This window comes from Sturnira hondurensis, unplaced genomic scaffold (genome assembly GCF_014824575.4).
Source record: "Sturnira hondurensis isolate 20B ecotype Veracruz unplaced genomic scaffold, ASM1482457v3 Scaffold0001872, whole genome shotgun sequence".
Lineage (NCBI taxonomy): Eukaryota > Metazoa > Chordata > Mammalia > Chiroptera > Phyllostomidae > Sturnira > Sturnira hondurensis.
In genome coordinates, this window is record NW_028074503.1 from 211405 (window position 1) to 235130 (window position 23726).

Sequence of the window (23726 nt, forward strand, 5' to 3'; positions counted from 1 at the left end):
TCTACACTCCCATGTACATTACAGTATTATTCACAAAACCAAGATATGAAAACAGTGGACCTAAAAGTTCATTAATGGATAAATAAAGATATGGTATGTACATGCAATGGAGTGTTATGCAGCCATGAGAAAGAAAAAATCCTGCCATTTTCATCAACACTAAATAGACCTTTAGTGTTGTGAACTGCCCTGCCTGGTTTCAGAAGCTGTAACCACCCATGGCTAAGGCTGAGTGAGAGACCTTGGGACCATAAACCACTAAGGAGACAAAGCTTATCTCCCTAGTAGGGGTGCTTCCTCTGCCCCCTTTATTTCACCCTGCCTGGCCCCAAATGCATGATCGATTAGCCAATGACAGGTAATAAGATTCCTTAAGGGAGGGATGACCTAAGACAGGCATGATCAAGGGGGTCCCCAGGGAAGGACTTGGGGGCTATAGAAAAAGGGAGTGATGGACCCTTACCCCTCGGCTTTGACATAGCCTGAGACCTCATTCTGTCTTTGAGAAGTCTCCTAATCTCTTGGCTACCTTACTTCCCTGTCTGACTTAAGCCTGAAACAATGATAGAGGTGGGTACAGCCTCTAATGTGCTGGAAAGGGCGCATTACCCAGGGTTATCAAGCCTAAGAAAGAATACATGAAATCCTGTTAAACCTGCTTTGCTTAGAATGCTCTCAATTAAATAATAAGGGTTCAGGCAGGAAATGAATTTGTTTCCCAAAGTTTTTGTAGCCCCTTAGCTAACAGACCCTGACTCAGAATAATCCCTCATAGTTCTTTGTATGTTATCTATTGTTTGATCCTTACCACCTGACAATGATTGATGAGCTTTACCTGTACTCCTGTGTAAACTGAACCCAATAAAAGCCCATTGAGGAAAAGGCTCTTGGTCCTTTTCCTTTGAGAGAATGGCCACCTTTCCTCCCCAAGCAGATCATGTCTTGGTAGACTTATTCTCATCCACAGTGGATGGGGGGCTCTGCAGGCAAAACTCCCCCACATTTTAGGGCACTATGCTAAGTGAAGTAAGCCAGTTAGAGAAAGACAAACACTATATGGTCTCATTTATAGGTGAAATCTTAAAAAGCCAAACTAATGGAAACAGGGAGTAGAATTGTGATTGCCAAAATCTGGGGGTGGAAGAAATGGCAAGGTGTTGGTCAAAGGGTACAAATTTCAAGTTATGAGATAAGTTCTAGGGATAGATTGTACAGCATACTGACTTTAGTTAAAATACTGAGCCATAAGAAAAGATGAAACAGTGCCATTTGCAACAACATGGATAGACCTTGAGAACATTATCCTAAGCAAAACAAGTCAGTCAGAAAAAGCTAAGAACCATATAATTTCACTCAGATGTGGGATATAAAACTGAAACTCATAGACACATACAACAGTGTGGTGGTCAAGGGTAAAACAAAGGGTAAAGGGAGACAAATATATGGTGACAGAAGATGATCTGACTTTGGGTGTTGGGCACACAATGCAACTATACCAATCATGTATCATAGAAATGTATACTCAAAACCTGTGTAATCTTACTAACCAATGCCACCTATGTAATCTTATTAACCAATACATTTAATTAAAAAAATAAAACAATTTATCTTAAATGAAAATACTATGTTACAAATTCAAAAGTTGCTAAGAGAGTAGATCGTAAATATTCTCATCCCTCCCTCAAAAAATGGTAATTGCATGAGGTGATGAATGTATTATCTAAACCAACTATAATAATTTCACAACATATATGTGTATCAAATCATCAGCTTGTACACTTTATACTTACATAATAATGTCATATGTCAATTATACCTCAGTAAAGCTGAAAAATAAATAAATTTCTTTATTTATTAAACCACTGGAACTTACATCCAGAAAAAGCTAAACACACATACACATACACACTCAATTGTCTGATTGCTTCAGATATTATATAATATTCTTCTATTTAATTCATATGCTTCCTCTATCAGGAAAAAAAGCATTAAGTGGATTTAAACCCTTTAGATAATTCAGTTTGAGGCAAAATGAAAAATGTTAGTGCCCTTTTCCCTCTCTTGTTTCTACCCCTCTTCCTTCTATCCTCTGTCCCTTCTTCTCTGTGAAGTCAATCTGGCCTGTTTCAGGAGTCTACCCTTAGGACTGTCCCAGGCCTGCTCTCCTCTCACTCAGAGTGCCAACATTCCTCTCTTCCTTGCCCCAACTCTCAGTGTGAATGATTTCAGTGGGGTCACAAAAAGAACCCAATAGTACTAAAAGCATTCATTTCAAGACCACTTTTCCAAAGTAAAGCTTTTTCCCACATAAATTCCTACTAGATGTAATATGATTTCAGCCTATGTGCCCCCCCCAAATTAAAGAATTCTAGTACTGTAGGAAAAGAGCAATATTATTATCATTTCCTGCAGGTGGTTATTGCCCATGATGAAAGAAGCATTGTTGTTAGGCTTCTTTCAGCACCTAGAGGATGCTGTAAAAATGATGGTTGAGTCACACTCCTTGATCCCTGAGTAGTTTGATTATCATGCTTTCTCCCACCCCACCATTTCTAGATTAACCAGATTTCAGCAAATCATAGGCATATATTATTCAGATAATATTTCAAATATCACACAAAAATGCTGCCCAGAAACTGGTAAATAAATGGTGAAAAAATTCTAATTTAGATAGAATATACAGCCGTGCCTCTAAATGAGCCTGCTATTCACAGTTTTTCTAGCTCCACATACTCATTCTCTCTTTTTTTTAAATAACAGTCATTTTTTTAAGATTTTATTTATTTGTGTTTAGAGGGGAAGAGAAGGAGAGAGGGAGAAAAATATCAATGTATGGTTGCCTCTTGTGGGTCCTGTGTTGGGAACTGGGCTGCAACCCAGGCATGTGCCCTGACTGGGAATTGAACCACGATCCTTTGGTTCACAGGCCCATGCTCAATCCACTGAGCTACACCAGCCAGGGCCATACTCATTCTTTTTAAGACTACTTCTTGCTTTCCATTTCCATCTATTTATATATTCATATACATATACAACCACAGAGTAAAAACAAAGCAGGAACTAGATTTATGGTCTTTAGAACATCAGTTGTCTGGTAACAATTAACAGAGGTTTAAACCTTGATGATCAGATCTTGGGCATAGTGTGGGATTACAATACCCAATCAACTTTTATTAGACATTTGTTATGTGTTTTTTTAAATAATTTTATTGATTATACCATTACAGTTGTTCTATTCCACCCCTTCATTCCCCTCCACCCTGCACACCCTCTTCCCCACCATTCCCCCCTTTAGTTTATAACCACGTGTCTCAAGTTCTTTAGATTCTATATTTCCCCTACTATTCTTGCCCTCCCCCTATCTATTTTCTACCTACTGTCTATGCTATTTTCTGTATCTTCTCCCCTCTTCTCCTCCTCCCACTCCCCTGTTGCTAACCCTCCATGTGTTCTTCATTTCTATGGTTCCACTCCTGATATAGCTGTCCTCTTGGTTTGCTTTTGTTTTAGGTGTGGTTGTTAATAACTGTGAGTTTGCTGTCCTTTCACTGTTCATATTTTTCATCTTTTTATTAGATAAGTCCCTTTAACATTTCATATAATAAGGGCTGGGTGATGATGAACTCCTTGAACTTGACCTTATCTGAGAAGCACTTTATTTGTCCTTCCATTCTAAATGAAAGCTTTGCTGGATAAAGCAATCTTGGCTGTAGGTCTTTGGATTTCATGACTTGGAATACTTCTTTCCAGCCCCTTCTTGCCTGGAAGGTCTCTTTTGAGAAATCCACTGACAGTCTGATGGGTACTCCTTTGTAGGTGACTGTCCCCTTATCTCTTGCTGCTTCTAGGATTCTCTCCTTCATTTTAATCTTGGTTAATGTAATTATGATGTGCCTTGGTGTGTTCCTTCTTGGGTCCAACCTCTTTGGGACTCTCTGAGCTTCCTGGATTTCCTGGAAGTCTATTTCCTTTGCCAGATTGGGGAAGTTCTCCTTTATTACTTGTTCAAATAAGTTTTCCACTCATGGCTGTTTCTTTTCCCCTTCTGATACCTCACTGCTCATTCCTCTGCTGGTTTATCTGCGCGCGAATGTGTGACCTCAGCCAGCATGCCGCCCCTTGCCCTCACTGGGTCCGCCCAATGCTACCCCAGCTGCCTGCGCACCTGGGTCAGGGGATCTTTCCTGCCTGATCCTGCTCTGCTGCTGGCTCCGCCCCTCTTAACGGTCCTGGTTGAATGGTTCGTTATTATTGGACTTCCATATAGTTCAATTTTCTGTTCTTTGGCTGCATCTTTGTTTACCAAACCTTTGTTGTATTCAAACTTGGTTGTAGGAGAAGGCACAGTATTTCCACCCATGCCTCCATCTTGGCGGAAGTCCTGTTATGTGTTAATCATTGAGATACACCATCAGAATTACTAGCATATCCAAGTTCTATCTGGAGAGAGATGGAGAGAAATGCTGGCATTCACCTAAATGCCTTTGATCAGATCACCATTATATATCCCCCCCTGGATGCCAGCATCACAGAGCCAGCTCATGGGATGAATGAGTCAACCCATGTCTATATGTTTAGAACATAAATCTAGAATGTAAGATAAATGAAGCTGGGCAGGATTTAGTATTTGCAGATAAGAGCTATTTTTAAGAGAAATGCTTCTAACTTCCATAATTCACATTTAAGCAAGTGGAAATCAGACAGTAGTATTGGAAAAACAACAGCATATTACAAATCAAAAAATATTTTCTAACCAAATACCTCCATTCTCTCAAAAAAATCCTAGATTTTTGCTTCTGAACCTAGATCTCCAATTTACTGCCTTGTGCCAATTGTTTACAAAATGCCTCTCCAGTCATTCTTTATTTAATTAATATCTAAAGTGCCTAGTACAGTACCTGGCAAGTATCTATTGAGTAGGCACACAATAAATTTTTTTGCATGAATAAAGAAACCTGTGACACATTTTAGTTAACAAAAATACAAATGGTGTTTTAATTAATTCAGCAACATATGGTGTTCATTCTAAATGTGTTTCATTAAACTATAAGCAAGCACTGAGACACTTTGCTTGCTTATACTGAGATACTACAAAGGTAATTCTGCTAACAGAATATAATTACAGTAATGTATTACTAGCCTTATTTGTTAAATACAGACTATTAATATGTTTTAATCAGCCCTTCATTAAGTCGTGCATGAATTTTTAAATGTTTAAGCTATCAAAATTCTCTCTCCTTTGTAGCAGTAAGGAAGTACTTCTTTTGAACCCAGACAAGAGGGGCCTATTCCTGGGTCCCCTCTATGACACTTATCCAGCTGCATTCTTCACCCATGCCCATGGGAGGTAAGGCCGAAAGGCCGTGCACACCCAAAGCCCACACCCCCTCTCCTAGACCACACTTTGAGTATTTAGGGCTCCAGTGTTACCAGACTAAAGAGAGCCATTTTCCTGCATGCATCAAAGCCCAATAAGACATGAACAGGAGATTGCAACAAAGAAAGTATGGGTTTATTAATTGAGGAAGTGGTTCCATACCCAGAGTCACAAGTGAATGAATTCCCAGAACTGCCCCAACCCTACCCCACCCCCTTTCACCCATGGCCTCTGGGGGTTGGATTATACAGAGGGAAACTCATTAAACATGGTGACTAGGGTAGTTAGGGTCATGGTCAGAGTTGTGGTCTCCACTGATTGGTGGTGCTAGGGTAGGGGATAGTTGATGAGCACATCTGGTTCTGATACAGCCTTGACATCATTTCCTCTGGTTTCAGCTCTTTTCTGGGTCTGGAGCTAAAATATAACTGAGGCCTAAGTGTTTATCTTCAGTTTGATTGAAATTCTATCTCTGTGGTCAATAGACCCAAAGCTTTATTCCTAAGATTATTTGATGCAGACTAGAACCCAATCATCCTAAGGACTTAATGATTAAGGGAGTAGATGTGCAAGGTAAAGGGAAGTGGGTTAGTCAGGGTGCTGGAGGAGACCGGTTTGAATAAAAAGGAAAGAAAGGAGAAAAGGGCATATTGAAGAAATGAAGTTTCTGTGTGGCTACACCAGGGTGCCCAGGTCAAACAACCTCAAACTTACTTCCAGAACCTGTACAACATAGCTTCCCAGAATCCCTCCAACAGAGGCAGACCACACCTAGAGTGCTCACTCCTCATCCTGGGGGTAGAGGATATGGGAAGGGAGACCCATACAAGCGCAAGCAGGATAGAACCAAGGATGGGAGAGAGGGGCCTGGCCTCAGACCAAGGACCAGAGCTTGCTCTCCCAGTGCCACCATATTCCAGCACAGACCAGCAAGGAGGCCAAGAATTGCACATTCAAAGCTGCTTTCCAAAATTACTAGAAAAACATGCATCAATATATTAATTTTGGAGGGTGGAATTGCAGGTGATTTTTTTTCTATGTGTTTTACTATTATTTTTTGTTTAAATTTTAATGTCTGTAAAAATGGAAGTAATAGCCCTAGCTAGTGTAGCTCAGTGGATTGAGCGCGGGCCTGCGAACCACACGATCGAGGTTCGATTCCCAGTCAGGGCACATGCCTGGGTTGCAGGTCAGTTCCTGGCAGGGGACCCACAAGAGGCAACCATACATTGATATTTCTCTTCCCCTCTCCTTCCCTTCCCCTCTAAATATAAATAAACAAAATATTTTTAAAAAATGGAACTAATAATAAGAACTACCTCATCAAATGGTAATAAAGACTAAATGAGAGAATACATGTTATGCTTGAAGTATAGTACCTGACATAGAATAAATGCTCAATAAAAATAATTGTGACTACAATTATCATTATGCACATGTAATAATTTTGTAACCAGGAACATGGGCAATAAATACTATTTTTAAAACCTGTTATAACAAATGGAAGCATGTATCATGTTTATGAATTGGAAGAACTAACATCACCAAAATGTCCATACTACCCAAAGCAGTTTATAGATTCAATGCAATACCTATTCAAGTACTAATGGCATATTTCACAGATATAGAGCAAATATTTCAAAACTTTATATGGCACCTGAGTAGCCGTAGCAATTTTGAGAAAGAAGAACAAAGTAGGAAGGACCACAATACCAGATATCAAACTATATTACAAGGCCACGGTAATCAAAACACCCTAGTATTGGCATACGAACAGACACATAGACCAATGGAACAGAATAGAAAACCTGGAAATAAACCCAAGTCTCTATGGGCAATTAATATTCAACAAAGGTGGCATAAGCATGAAATGGAGTTAAAATAGCCTCTTCAACAAACAGTATTGGGAGATCTAGACACCTACATGCAAAAAAATGAAATTTGATCACCAACTTACACCATACACAAAAATAAACTCAAGATGGATAAAAGACTTAAATATAAGTCGTGACACCATAAAAGTCCTAGAAGAGAACATAGGTAGGAAAATCTCAGATATTCTATGCAGCAATATTTTCACCAATATGTCTCCTAGAGCAAGGGACATAAAGGAAAGAATAAACAATTGGGATCTCATCAAAATAAAAAGTTTCTTCAAGGCCAAAAAACAGCATTAAAATTAAAAGAGAACCAAACATAGGGGAAAATATATTTGCCAATGATACCTCGGACAAGGGTTTGATCTCCAAAATGTGTAAAGAACTCACACAGCTCCACTCCAGGAAGACAAACAACCCAATTAAAAAATGGGCAAAGGACTTAAACAGACAATTCTCCAAGGAGGCATAGAAAGGACACAGAGACATGAAAAGTAATGCTCAGCATCACTAGCCATCAGAGAGATGTAAATTAAAACCACAATTAGATACTACTTCACACTGGTTTGAACGGCCATCATAAACAAATCAATAAAAAATAAGTGTTGGAGAGGTTGTGGAGTGCACTGCCTAGTGCACTGTTGGTGGGAATGCAGACTGGTGCAGCCACTGTGGAAAACAGTATGGAGTTTCCTCAGAAAACTAAAAATTGAACTGCCTTTTGACCTGGCAGTTCCATGGCTGAGAATATACCGTAAGAATCCTGAAACACCAATTCAAAAGAACTTATGCACCCCAACGTTCAAAGCAGCACAATTTACAATAACCAAGTGTTGGAAGCAACCTAAGTGCCCATCAGTAAATGAGTGGATCAAGAAACTATGGTACATTTACACGATGGAATACTGCACAGCAGAAAGAAAGAAAGGAGATCCTACCATTTACAACAGCAGGGATGGATCTAGAGAGCATTATGCTAAGTGAAATAAGCCAGGCAGTGAAAGACAAAGACCATAGGAGGAGGTGGATAATGGAGGAAAAAAGGGGAAGGGTCATCTCTCTGCCACTTACTCCACTGCCCTCAGCATCACAATCCTCTCTTAGTCGCTGTCTCCTCTTTCTTGTATCCTTTCGTCCTCACCTTTGCCCACCCAGGCTTCAGGCCTCATACCTCAGATTTCCAGTTATAATTACTTATTGGGTCAAATATAGAGATTTACTTTGGGGGAGCTGATGCCTTTCAACACACACACAAAGTAGGAAAGATACTCTGGAGTTAGGGTACCCTGGAATAAGGCAGGCTATGCCCCATGAAGGGATGAAGGAACTGGAGCTAAGTCATGGAGATTCCCAAGGAAATGGTAGGAAGTCAGAGCATGGAGCATGCATGGTATACCCTGGTGCTAGGAGTATGCTGTATCTGCTGTACCTTGAAAAGAAAGGGACAAAAAGCCCCAAAGTGAGAAGGTATACAGATATGAGTGTCAGGGCTGAAGCAAAGGAAAAGGGGTTCCAAACGGAAGGAGCACAGTTTTGGATTAGACAGAAAAATTAGTAAAATTCGCTGTTCCTCACTAAACTCCAAACCAAATTCACTCTTGTTTGTTTAGTTAAATCAAATCTATGTTTAAAAACTAGAACCTAACCTATGTGTTTTGCAGATATAGAGATGGGGAGAGAGTTATAAATTTCCTCAAAACTGATATGTGTTTGGGTAACAGTTTGTAAGCCCAATAAAGAAGCAAAATGTTCCCAGAAGCATGTCTGGAACATTAGCACTGCCAGGGGCTTGCCCTGAACCTGAATTGATACTCCCTGGGGACAGCCTAAACCCATGCAAGACCAACAGGTGGAGAGGATAAAATCCTGCTTTCTGCAACCTGAAGGGAAACAACTCTAATGAGTACTTCCCTTCATAGGACTTTGCTTCATACTACAGATAAAATCATTTGGAAAAAAGCAAGGGGACGATTGGAGAACCTCTTTTCTCTCCATCTCCCTTTCTCTCTTTTCTTTCATGCTCAAATATTGTCTGAATATGATTATTTTGGGGGAATTGTGCTTCTCGTGAAGCACAATCATGAGACCTGCCCTCTATAGAGAAATGGGTGAAAATAATATTTCATTTTAAGTCCACATTTCAGTTCAACTTCACCCTTCTTCATGTGCAAAATCACCTTGGGCACTCAAAAACTCTTACTTGCTCTTGTTTCTGTTACCATGACAACAGGCATCTGCTCTGAATGGACTGGAAGAATAAGGTAACAAATATGTTTCAACCTACTTGAGAAATACTTGTTGATAGCACTATTCTTCCAGTGTTACTGGCTCCTATGCCTATTAAGTGGTTAATGGAAGTCCCTCCAGGAACCTGATTCTTTCCAGGATCTAAGCTATGTGGCTAAGGGACAACACATTTAATCCAATTCTTCTACTGGATGGAAGGCAACAGGTGGAGCTTGTAGGGAACCCTCTGTCAACCCTCAACAGCAGCCAGGACACACAAGGCCTTTAGCTCTACATGGGCTCAGACATGTGCATGACCATAGTAAAGGCTGGTTGGAGACAAAGCCAAGAACCCTTTGTAGGGCTGGAACCCATGGTTATAACTGTAAGAGAAAATAACAAAGCTTCTCTTCCAGCCACCCTCACAGCAATTGTATTGGGTGGGTCAAAAAGTCCATATGGTTTTTTCCATAAAATAAAAAACATTTTTATTTTCACCAATAACTTTATTGATTTGGATATTTTGAGTATGTTGGCTATCTCCCACTATTAACTTCTAGTAGATAGAGGCCAGGGGTGCTGCTAAATATCTTCCAATGTATAAGACAGCCCCCACCCCCCAAAAAAGACAGACCCAGAGCAAAGAATTATTTGGCCAAAATGTCAGTAGTACCAAGAAACTTTACCAACCACTTTTGACAAGTTCAATCAGTCACAGCACCTTCTCCATACATCACATACATCTTTTTTGCATTTCAGTTTCATTTTTACCTTTCTTGAAATGATAAATTATAATATGCCAAAAATGGTGTGCATCTTCTTCCATCCTCAATATGAAAATGATTGCACAAAAATTCACCAGTTTCGATAAGTATTTGTAAATGCATGCCTATATGATAGCTGTCACTATACAATCTAACAAAATTGTTTCAAATGAAGTTAAAAACAACTAAAGCCATTGTACAGAAAAAGTAAATGAACTTTTGGTCAATCCAATATTTTACACCAGATCCCAGTCAATACTTTTTCAGTCCTGTTGTCTGCTAGATCATCTGCATAGTTATTAGATCTAGTAATCTCAATATCTTTTTGAAGGTGGATTTATCCCCACTTTTCACCAGAAAAAAAAATACCTGAACAGATTCACATAGTCATCAAAAAAATCTAATCTTCAAACTCACTTAGGTCCCTCGTGGTGCAGGAAGTGGGGGATGCTGAGCAGGCCATTCATTGAGTCATGACCCACTAATCATTGTTGAACAAACAGGTTGGCCTTTGCTCCAATGTAGCTTACACTAAGGCACTCAGACATAGACAAGTAAAAATATATATAATTACTATTCATGATAAGTGTTATTAAGAACATAGTTTTTTCAACTATGTTGGTATTGTCATTTTTCTCCCACCCACACCCAAAAGTCTTCTCAGATGTTGCCTGCAATGGCAATGAGAAATGGTAGCTTCTAAAAATTATAGAACTAAAGCCATGGAATGTCAGCTCAAATGCAAGACCATGACTTCCTGCTCTGTCTGAACGGACATAGCTCCTTTCCCTCACCTGTTTTCTTCTAGGGGTTCCTGTCAATGACCCACTCACATGTCCTTGGATCCCCTCACCATTTTGATGCTCACTGCCTCCTACTGTACATTCACTCCCAACTGCAAGCACCTGTGTCTCTCTTCAAGTAGCTTGCATTCCAGTGGCATGAACCCAAACTGATGCCCCTGGGGACAGCCTAAACCCATGCATGACCAACAGGTGCAGAGGATAAAATCCTGCTTCTCTGCTACCTGATGGGAGACAACTCAAATGAGTGCTCCCTTTCATAGGACTTTGCCTCATACTACACCCTCACCTGGCCTCTTTCCCCTTGCAAATCACACTTCCAAACCCCCTACCAGAGGATACTTCCTAATAAATAAACCAATTTCTGAGAATCCTCTTCTCAGAGTCTGCTTTTGGGGAACCAACCTAAGAGGCTAGTGTTAACTGGCCCAAGTACTTCCTTTAATTCCATGGTTAATCAAACACTTCAGTGAGAAATGTTCCCATCTTAGCAAGGCTTGACACACAAGCTTTAGTATTCTCTGAGAATTTGAGAGAGTAGCAATAGGCATTTGTCCTTCATTATAAATGATGGAGGAGTATTAGAGTTGAGAAATGAAAACACAGTGACACATTTTGGAACAAGATGCACCTTTTGGGCAGCAATCACTCCTGAGTTAGAATCATCAGACTTCCATTTTGCTTGTTCCTAATGAGTTATTTCCTAACCAATATCCAGAATGTGCCAAAACAAGCAAGGCTTGTTTGTTACTAAGGTGCTCAAAATTACAAAGTAACCGTAACCTTCTAAGTAAAATACAATTAAATAAGAGTGAACTATTCATCATTTGAATGTTTAAATGCTAAGAAAATCTCTTTATCCATAGAGTTTAATTGTTTGTAGTAGACACAACTTGCAGACAACAACAACTATTCCAGGTTGGCTCTCAATTAGATAAAAATGTACCTAAGCATTTATATGAGAATAAAAAGTAATGTGGCTCTTAACTAGAAATGATTCTTATATCAGCCTTCTTTACCATGACTTTTGCTGCATGGCCTTCTATATGAAATTCCTAACATTAAAGACATAGCATTCAAAGTTTAGGGATCATCCAGACTGATTTTTTTTCTTTCTACTATTCTATATTTCCAGTTTTTCCACAATGAGTATATGCATATATATAACATATGAATTGTATACTGACATATATGTATATATGCATGTATATGTGCACTTTATGTTTGCATATAAATATATACATATGTAGCTGTGAATATACAAAGAGAGAGGTTACTTTTATAATTGAAGTTTCTAAATTCACCATATTCAAATGTATGGGTGCTGAAAAAACTAAATTAGAATAATAAAACAATTTTGCTTATATATTGTCAAAGTATTTTTAAGTAATAAGACATGACTGATAGTATATGATATAAACTCATATACTACTTTGAAAGGAATTTAGCAAGAGCCGTTAAAAAGATTGTAGCCTATGCCTATAAAACTGAACTAAGTAAAAAGCTTTGTATACAAACTTGCACATTTTGATAATAATAGGCTTTCTACTTTTTATTATAGTATAGCATATTAAAGAAATGTGAACAGTTCGATGAATTCTCACAAACTGAACCTATCCATGGAATCATCACCCAAATAAAAAAAGCAGACTATTACCAGTACCTCAGAATGCAATAGCTTTTTAAAGTAGAAACACATTGCTGGTCAAGATGGAAGAGTAGAAAATTGCAGTACTCACATCCTTCCATAGCCACAACAAAATTTCCAATGAACTACAGAATAATCATTCAGAACCACAGGATATACAGAAGAAGCCACATGGAGACTGATAGGAAGGGCAAAGAAACGGAATGATCTGTCCCATTCCTGTGTGCAGCAAAGAAAAATTGAAGGTTCCCCTCTCAGAAGCAAGGGGTCTCAACTCCACACCAGGCCCCACAACTCAGGGTTCCAGTGCCAAAAAAAAAGAAGACCCCATAACTTCTGGCTGTGAAAACCAGAGGAAATCATGGCTGAGTGACACAGAGGGCCTTTGGAATCTCAGGCATTCCTCATAAAGGGTTTGTAAATGGACTTACTTGAACTCACTAATTCTAAGCTCCAGTGCTGGGGCAGCAGCTCATAAGGCACCAGAAAAATAAGGAGAACTTAATTGCCTGGCTTCAGGGCAAGAACTGCAGTGGCAGCTTTCTCCCAGTTCTGTTCTCCCAGACAGAACTGCTGGCAGAGGCCATTGTTTCTTTAGTGAACCCTAACCCTCACAGAGCAGGAGAGTTGACACCATAGCTGAGTTTCCATAACCTGACTAATATGGTACACTCTACCCTGGCGATTTCCTGATATATTGCTTCATTCAACTTTTGGACCCACACAAGCCAGTTCCAGTGGCTTTTCCATACAAAGGTCGCATCTTGGCTCATGCTTTAGACTTCCCTAAAATCTCTCAAAGTTTCACAAGCCCAAACAATCATTAGAACCACAGGATATACAGCAGAAGCCACATGGGGGCAAGCACCTGGCCTTGGCATGCCCCATGACTCTCGTTAAATGGCCCCAAGCCTGGCACTAGCAGGAGTTACCCTTAGTTCAGAGTTTAGCCTCTCCTGGATACCTCAACCCAGTACAAGTAGAAGCTATATGTAGATTGCTTTACAGTTAATGCCAAGTAACATCAGGCAGGGCACAGGTGACAGATGATCTTGACCTGCACCTCCCAGGAGGCCCCAAAGCCAGCACACCTGGTGTACAGTGTAAAACCATGCTGAGGCACCACCCAACCACTTCCATAAGCAACACACTCAAGGAGTGGGCTCATCTCACCACAGAGCCCCACTGAAGCAAGTCCTGCTGTGTGCTGTCAGCCACTCCACAGCATCTCCTCTGCTGTGGTCAAGGCCAATCCTCACAGCAAATTAGCCTGGGAGTAAATCCCTCCCATTGATATGTCAATAGCAATCAAGGCTCAACGACAACAGGAAGGTACACACAGCCCACATGGTGAGGGGATAGATCTGGAGCACCTAGCTTCAGTGACTGAGGAGACTGTACCACAGGGCCCAATAGGTCAGCTACTACATAAGGCCACTTAGGCAGACATAGTAGCCCTACTTAATACATAGAAACAAACACAGGAGCCTGCCGAAATGAGAAGAAAAAGAAACATGGCCCAAATGAAAGAATAAAACAAAGCTCAAAAGAAGAACTAAACAAAATGGAGACAAGCAATCTATTAGATGCAGAGTTCAAAACACTGGTTGTAAGGATGCTCAATGAATTTAGTGAAAATCTCAACAGCATTAAAAAAACAGTCAGAAATAAAGAATACACTAATTAAAATAGGAATAATTTATAGGGAATGAACAGTAGAGTGGATGAAGCCAAGAATCACATCAGTAGTTTGGAATACAAGGAAGCAAAAACCAGCAAAGCAAAACAAGAATCTTAAAAAATTAGTATAGTATAAGAAGCCTCTGGGACAATTTCAAGTGAACCAACATTTACATCATGGAGGTGCTGGAAGGAAAAGAGAGAGGGTAAGAAACTGAAAACCTATTTGAAAAAGTAATGACAGCAAACATCCCCAAATTAGTAAAGGAAATACTCATACAAGTCCAAGAAACAGAGAGCATGCCAACGACATGAATCCAAAAAGGCCCACATCAAGAAACACCATAATTAAAATGCCAAAGGTTAAAGAGAAAGAGAGAATCTTAAAAGAAGCAAGAGAAAAGTGGTTAGTTACATACAAGGAAGCTCCCATAAGACTGTGGGCTATATACTCAAAAGGAACATTAAAAGCCAGAAGGGATTGGTAGAAAACATTCAAAGATACGACAAGCAAGGAACTACAACCAAGATTACTCTTCCCAGCAAAGTTATTGTTTAAAATCAGAGGAAAGATAAAGAACTTCCCAGAGAAGAAAACCTAAAATTCATCACTAAACCAGTATTATAAGAAATATTAAAGCATCTTCTTGAAGAAAATGGAGAAAAATATCTAAAATGTGGACAATAAAATGGCAATAAACATATATCTATAAATAATTGGATCTAAAAAAGAAAACAAATAAGCAGAGTAGAAACAAAATCATATAGAGAATGTTTTGACAGTTGCCAGATGGGAGTAGGATTGAGAAGATGGGCAAAAAAAGGTGAAGGGATATAAAGCACAGCATAGGAAATGCTGTGCTTTCTATTACACAGTCAATAATAGTCTAATAACTATGTGTGGTATCAGATGGGTGCAATATTTATTGGAGTAATAAGTTATTAAGTTATGTAATGTCTAATCACTGTAGTGTACACCTGAAACTAATATAATAATTTACATCAACTGTAATTAAAAATAAAAATTGATATAAAAAAGATAAAAATAAATAAATAGAAACTAAAAAGTGCTCCAAAAACTTAGGAGAGGAGTAAAGAAACTTAGAATTTTAAAAACAGATAGGAAACATAATATGGAGATAGAAAAGAAAGTACTGATCAGAAACAAAGAACACAATAACTGAGATGCAGAATACATTATGAGGAATCAATAGTGGAGTAGAGAAATCAAAGGATCAAATCAATTATTTGAAAGATAAGAAACAGAAAACACCCAATCAGAGCAGCAAAAACTAAAAAGAATCCAAAAAATCTGAATACCTTAAGGAACTTCTGAAACAACTTCAAGCTTACCAACATTTGCATCATGAGGGTGCTGGATGAAGAGAGAACAAAAAATTGAAAATCTATTTTTAAAAAATAATGAAAAACTCTTCTGGCCAATATGGAGGCATAGGTAGATACACCGTGCCTCCTTTCACAACCAAAAGAAAGACAACAACAAATTTCAAAACAAAAAACAACCATAACTAGCCCTGGCTGGTGTAGCTCAGTGGATTGAGCGCGGGCCTCTGAACCAGATGATCGCGGTTCGATTCCCAGTCAGGGCACATGCCTGGGTTGCAGGCCAGTTCCCGGTTCCAGCAGGGGACGCGCAAGAGGCAACCATACATTGATATTTCTCTCTCTCTCTCTCTCCTTCCCTTCCCCTCTAAGATAAATAAATAAAATCTTTTTAAAAATTTTTAAAAAACAGAACTGACAGAAAATCTAACTGCATGGGAGTCCGACAACCAAGGAGTTAAAGAAGAAACATTCATCTAGACTTGTAGTAGGGTGGAGGAGGGCAGCCAGGCAGAGAGGACTCGAGGTAAGGCAGCAGCTAGAAGACTGGAGTAGTCAAGGCTGCAGCTGGAGGAGTGGAGGAGCAACTGGGGAGCAAGATAGACCGCACAACCAAGGGTTCCAGTGCGGGGAAATAAAGCCTCAAAGCCTCAGATTGAAAACACCTGTGCGGGTTGTCGCAGTGAGAGAGGCCTCACAGGAGAGTTTGGTGGAGAGACCCACAGGGTCCTAGAACATACACAAATCCACCCACCCAGGAATCAGCAACTGAAGAGCCCAATTTGATTGTGGGTAGCTTGGGAAGTGACTAAAGCCCAGCAGAGAGCAGAGCAAGTGACTATGTGCACTCTCAGAGCCCTCCCCCACATACAGCATCACAACTCAGCAACCTGAGTTGTCCTGCCCTGGTGAACACCAAAGGTCCCACCCCTTACTATGTAACAGGTACACCAGACAAAGAAAAGGGGGAGGGGGCAAATAAAGAACAGATCAAAGCTCCAGGAACAACACAACTAAGCCATGAAGAGATAGCCAATCTATCAGATACACAGTTCAAAACACTGGTAATCAGGACATTCGCAGAATTGGTTGAATATGGTTGCAAATTACAGGGAAAAAATGAAGGCTCTGAAAAGTGAAATAAAGGAAAATGTACAGAGAACCAACAGTAATGGGAAAAAACCAGGACTCAAATCAATGGTTTGCACCAGAAGAAAGAAAGAAACAACCAGAACAGAATGAAGAAACACGAATTCAAAAAAATGAGGAGAGGCTTAGGAACATCCAGGACATTTTTAAACGTTCCAACATCCAAATCATAGGGGTGTAGAAGGAGAAGAGGAAGACCAAGAAATTTAAAACTTATTTGAAAAAATGATGAAGGGGAACTTCCCTAATCTGGCAAGGGAAATAGACTGTTAGGAAGTTCAGGAAGCTCAGAGGGTCCCAAAGAAGTTGGGCCTAAGGAGGAACACACCAAGGCACATCATAATTACATTACCCAAGATGAAGGATACGGAGAGAATCTTAAAAGCAGCAAGAGAAAAGGAGATAGTTACCTACAAAGGAGTTCTCATTAGACTATCAGCTGATTTCTCAAAAGAGACCTTACAGGCAAGAAGGGGCTGGAAAAAAGTATTCAAAATCATGAAAGGCAGGGACCTACATCCAAAATTATTCTATCCAGCAAAGCTATCATTTAGAATGGAAGGGCAGATAAAGTGCTTCCCAGATAAGATCAAGTTGAAGGAGTTCATCATCACTAAGCTCTTATTATCTGAAATGTTAAAGGGACTTATCTAAGAAAAAGAAGATAAAAAATATGAACAATAAAATGACAACAAACTCACAGCTATTAACAACTGAACTTAAAAACAAAACCAAAAACAAACTAAGCAAACAACTACAACAGGAACAGAATCACAGAAATGGAAATCACATGGGAGAGAGGGAAAGTGGGGGAAAGGATATAGAGAACAAATAGCATAAATTGTAGGTAAAAAATAGACAGGGGGAGGTTAAGAATAGTATAGAAAATGTAGAAGCCAAAGAACTTATATGTATGACCCATGGACATGAACTAAGGCGGGAGGGTGGGGAATGCAAGTGAGACAGGGTGTGCAGGGTGGAGGGGAATAAAGCAGGGGTGGGGGGAATAAGACAACTGTAATAGCATAATCAATAAAATATATTTTTTAAAAAAAGAAAAATAATAATGGAAAACTTTGGTAACCTAATGAAGGAAATAGTCATGAGGGTCCAAAAAGTTCAGAGAGTCCTAAATGAGATGAATCCAAAGAGTCCCACACCAAGACACATCATAATTAAAATGTCAAAGAATAAAGACAAATACAGAATCTTAAATGCAGCAAGAGCAAAGTAGTTAGTTACCTACAAGGGAGCTCCCATAAGACTATCAGTTCATTTCTCATCTGAAACTCTGCAGGCCAGAAGGGATTAGAATGAAATCTTCAAAGTGGAAAGAGAGAGAGAGAGAGAGAGAGAGAGAGAGAGAGAGAGAGAGAGAGAGAGAGGAAGGAAGGAAGGAAGGAAGGAAGGAAGGAAGGAAGGAAGGAAGGAAGGAAGGGAGGGAGGGAGGAAGGGAGGAAGGGAGGGAGGAAGGAAGGAAGGGAGGAAGGGAGGGAGGAAGGAAGGAAGGAAGGAAGGAAGGAAGGAAGGAAGGAAGGAAGGAAGGAAGGAAGAAAAGCCCTACAAATCTAGATACAACTTGCACAGTATGTGGAAGTTAGAGTCACCTCCTCTCAGGACCAAACTAGAATTACAACTAAAATATAGAATAATCAACCTGAATAACCAAATGAGACTAGCTGAACAGAAGTCTTATAACAAGATTTACAGAAAATACCACATCAAGACTGATAAGAAGGACAAAAATGCAAAAAGGGCTGGCCTCTCTCCCACAGGCAGCTGCTGAGATTCCAGAGGGATACCTCTGCTGGAAATGTTCCACCTAAGGTATATGGAATATCATCCCCATCCTTGTGTCACCACACAGAGTACCAGAACTAAGAAGAGGCACCCTCATAACATCTGGCTGTGAAATCCAGAAGGCATGAAGTCAGCTAGAGATCCAGTGCCCTCTTAGGGGATCAATGAACAAAATCTTATTTGTAGCTACTCACCCTGGGCTCCAGCAGAGCAGACTAGAATTGTGTGAGGAGAGACTGAGGTTTGTGATTCTGGGGAAAGAAATGAAGGGAGAGCTGCCAGGGTCCCTGGACTGAGTCCCTCTTTCACCCTGAGAACACCCTCTTTCTTGGGTTGAGTGTTCCCCTACATACAGTACCAGTCTGAAAGAATGCAATACCCCCACCCTCCAGACTCCCAGTGGCCCACGGTGCCAAGTTGGAGCTCTCCAGGAGCTTGGTGTAGAATCCAGGACAGGCTGAGTTGCACGGCTCTAGGATGGGGGCCATTTTCTCTCACTTCTCAGACCAGTAGGCAGCCATCCTTTCACACACCCAAATATTGGTGTGTTGGGGCCTAATAAACACTGCTAGCTTCACCCTGATGATTCTCGGAGACCCCACCCAATACAAAATCTATAGACACCTGGACTGTGGCAACTAGTTTTGATATACCCTCGGATTTTTGCAGAGTGGCTCAGACCCAGAAATAGCACCGAGACTAAACTGGAATCAATGTATTAAATACCACTTGCCCTACTACTGAGAACCTACCTCTTGCAACTTCAGTACTGCCAAAGGCTGTTTTAGTGGCTGAGCCTAACAGGCAGCTGGCAGGCAGAGGCAGTTAAAGGCAAATCTGGGGATGCATTGGGCCTTTTGCTGAACTGCCCCTATGCTCAGTGCTGGGGAAGCAGTCCTTGGTGTGCAGCTTGGTTCTTCCCATACATACCCAGGCACAGCAGAGGCAGCCACAAATTGTGGCTTGCTTTGAAGCTCCAAACAAGTGATAAAAACCATATGATCTTATAAATAGATATGGAAAAGCATTTGATAAGATACAATATCCATTTATAATTAAAACAGTCCAGAAAATGGGTATAAAAATACTGGAACATAATAACGACATATATAATGAATCCTTAGCCAATCTCGTACTCAATGGTGGAAAACTGAAATCTATTCCTCTAAAATCAGGAACAAGACAAGGATGCTACTCTCACTATTCTTACCCAACATAATTCTGAAAGTTCTAGCAGAACAATCAGGCAAGAGAAAGGAATAAAAGGCATTCAAACTGGAAAGGAAGAACTATATGTTTTTTGTAGATGATGTGATTCTGTATGTAGAAAACCCTAAAGACTCCACCAAAAACCTATTAGAAACAATAAACAAATAAAGTTGAGAGAAAAAATCAAGGTACAAAAATCCACTGTTTTCCTATATAGTGGCAATGAAATTTCAGAAAAAGAAATGAAGCCCTGGCTGGTGTAGCTCAGTGGATTGAGCATGGGCCTGCAAACCAAAGGGCTGACAGTTCGATTCCCAGTCATGGCACATGCCTGGGTTGTGAACCAGGTAACCAGTAGGAGGCACTGAAAAGGCAACCACACATTGATGTTTCTCTCTCTCTCTTTCTCCTTCTCTTCTCTTCTCTCTAAAAGTAAATAAATAAAATCTAAAAAAAATGAAAAAGCAATTCCTTTTGCAATTGCAAATAAAAACTTAAAATACCTAGGAATAAACTTAACAAAGGAAGGAAAGGACCTATATATTGAAAACTACAAAGCATTATTAAAAGAGGTTGAAAAGGACACCATGTAATAGAAAAATATTCCACATTCATGTATTGAAAAAATCAACATTGTTAAAATGGTTATATTACACAAAGCAATATACAGATTTAATGCAATCCCCATCAAAATCCCAATGTCATTTTTTAAAGAAATAAAACAAAAAATTTCCAGGTTTGTATGGAACCCAAAAGACACCAGATAGCCAAAGTAATCCTAAAAAAAAAAAGAACAAAGCTAAAGGTATCACACTACCTGACTTCAAATTATATGGTACAGAGCCACAATAATCAAACAGCATGGTATTGGCAAAAAAAAAAAAATAAACCGACACTCAGACCAATGGAACAGAATTGAGAGCCCAGAAATAAAACCACAGGTGTAAAGGCAAATAATTTTTTATGGAGAAGCCAAAACACACAATGGCAAAGAAAAGATTCTTCAATAAATTGTGCTGAAAGAATTGTAAGGCCACATGCAAAAAAATTAAACTACATTACAGTTTGTCCCTTGTACAAAAATTAATTCAAAATGGACCAAAGACCTACATATAAGATCTGAAACAATAAAGTGCATTGAAGCAAACATAGGAACTAAACTTATGGACCTGAGTCATAGAGAACATTTTATGAATTTGATCCCAAAGGTAAGGGAAGTAAAGGCAAAAATAAGTTAATACAACTATGTAAAACTAAAAAGCTTCTGTACAGCAAAAGAAACCAAGAAAAGGACAAAAACACAACAAACCAACCAAATGAAAGATGTTATTTTCAAGCAACAGCTCAGACAAAATACCCAAATATATATAAAGATACCCCAAAATACCCAAAATATATAAAGAACTCATATAACTCAATAACAAACAAACAAACAACCAGCTCAAAAATGGGCAGAGGACCTGAGCAGATGCCTCTCCCAAAAAGACATACAAATGGCCATCAAATAGATGAAAAGGTGCTCAACTTCATTAGCTATTAGGGAAATGAAAATTAAAACAATGAAATACCATTTCATATCTGTTAGAATGGCTATTGTTGACAAGATAAGTGTTGGAGAGATTGTGGAGAAAAAGGAACCCTCATTCACTACTGGTGGGAATGTAAACTGGTGCAGCCATTATGGAAACCGTATGGCAATTCCTAAAAAAACTGAAACTAAAGTTACCATATGACCTAGCAATCCCTTTTCTGGGTATCTACCAAAAAAAGTCAAAAACATTTATTTTTAAAGATATATGCACCCTTATGTTCATTGCAATGTTACTCACAGTGGCCAAGACATGTAGAGAACCAAAATATCCCACGATAGAGAACTGGATAAAGAAGATATGGTACAGATTATTATATAATACTACTCAGCTGTAAGAAAAGATAACAACATAGATCTTGAAAACATTATACTAAGTGAAGTCAGTAAAAGCTAAGAACCATATGATTTTATTCATATGTGGGATGTAAAACTAAAATTCAGAGACACAGACAGACAACAGTATGGTGGTTACCAAAAGGAAGAGAATGGGTGGTAGAAGAAAAAGGAGGCCAAATATATTGTGATGGAAGATGATTTGACTTTGGGTGGGGGGCAACAATGCAATATACAGATCATGTATAATAGTAATGTACACTTGAAATCCATATGACCCTATTAACCAATGTCACCCCAATAAATTTAATTTAAAACAGTTGTCTATAGGATTTTATTAATGCATTGTGAAATTATGAAAGTTAAAGTTTAATAAGATTAAGAATTGTAAGTGATGTTTTACCTCATTTCTCATAAGAAAAATGCTTTTGTGTTTGCTTTATCTTATAGGCGGGTTCTATGTCAGTGCTTAAAATGCTGTTTAGTATGAGGGGTGCAAATAAATTCTGTGAAAGGGGAGTGTAGAACTAGCCATGTAAATTTGCTGGTGCATGTGATGAAAGCTACAGCTTTATTGGGGCAATGCAATGCTCTGCTGATTTATTCTCAAGAGGCTATTTTTTGGAGTTTGCCAAGCACAAGCATTTTTAAATTAAATTTTGCTTGGAAATGTGGAAGATATTCTAATCAGTTCTCATGATTATATGCATAAAAATGAAAGATGACAAGGGGGTCCACATTTATAGATTTAACCCAATATAACTGTTGCTTCCGCAAGGATAAAAGTTTCAAAGAATGCCACAATTTTTTGGAGAATTGAACAACTTTGTTGCAAGAAGGTTCTCTTACAAATGAAACACCCCAGTTAACCTAAACAAAATTGACTTGGTCTCTACAGCACCACTGGTGTTCACATAAAGGTGGGGCAAGGGCACTTGTGGTTCAATCCCATGACTCTATGGGATCTTTATAGTAATTACAGTGGTGTATCTTGAAACTGATGGAAACTGAATATAAGGTAAATGAGAAGAGAATTATTAAAGTTTGTTGTAGTGTTCATTAGTAACAATTATGAACACTATAGCCACTTTAGGGGGGGAAATGGTTGGCTTTATTTAAAAGTACGCCATTGCTTAATTCAACCAGTCTTACAAGTCATCTTAGGTAAACCCACTATGTCCATTATTCCCATAAAGCTACTCAGGAAAGTCATGTAGTTGGTGTTAATACAAGTTCGTAGTTTCCAGTTTAACCTTATGCATTGCTTATTGTTATTTTTCTCATCTCCACTCAAATTACCATCAGAAATCTTACCATTCCACAAACTTCTCAGGCCTTCAAGCGTGCCCACCTTAATGTTAATGCATACCACCACATTCTGTTTGCATTATGTCTCCTAGTACATTAGGCTTCTCTTTCCCAGGATGAATTTGAGTGTGTGCAAAAGAAGAATTAGCCCCAATTTTCAATTCTGGGTTTACTGACTTAGTAGGTAGTTTGGTTCCCAAATAAAATTGCTAGTGTCCTTGAACCATTTTTATCCTATTTTCTACAGGGGTCTTAAAAGGCTCAGTTAAAGGATTTCCAGAAAACGTGTAGCAGACTCATAACACACAAATTCCTTTCCACTCAAAAATCTTAAGCCATCTATTTTATGTATAGAGGTTGTTTAGCTAAAAGAATAAATGTCGAAGGAAGGAAGGAAGGAAGGAAAGATGGAAGGAAGGAAGGAAGGAAAGATGGAAGGAAGGAAGGAAGGAAGGAAGGAAGGAAGGAAGGAAGGAAGGAGGGAAGGAAATGAAAAAAGGAGAGAAAAGGAGAAAGTTCCCTATGCTGAGAAAAATGGAGTCCACCATTTTGAATCATTCGATGAACATTAACATCAAACCATATCATAGCCAAAGACATTAAGGAGAAAGCCAGGC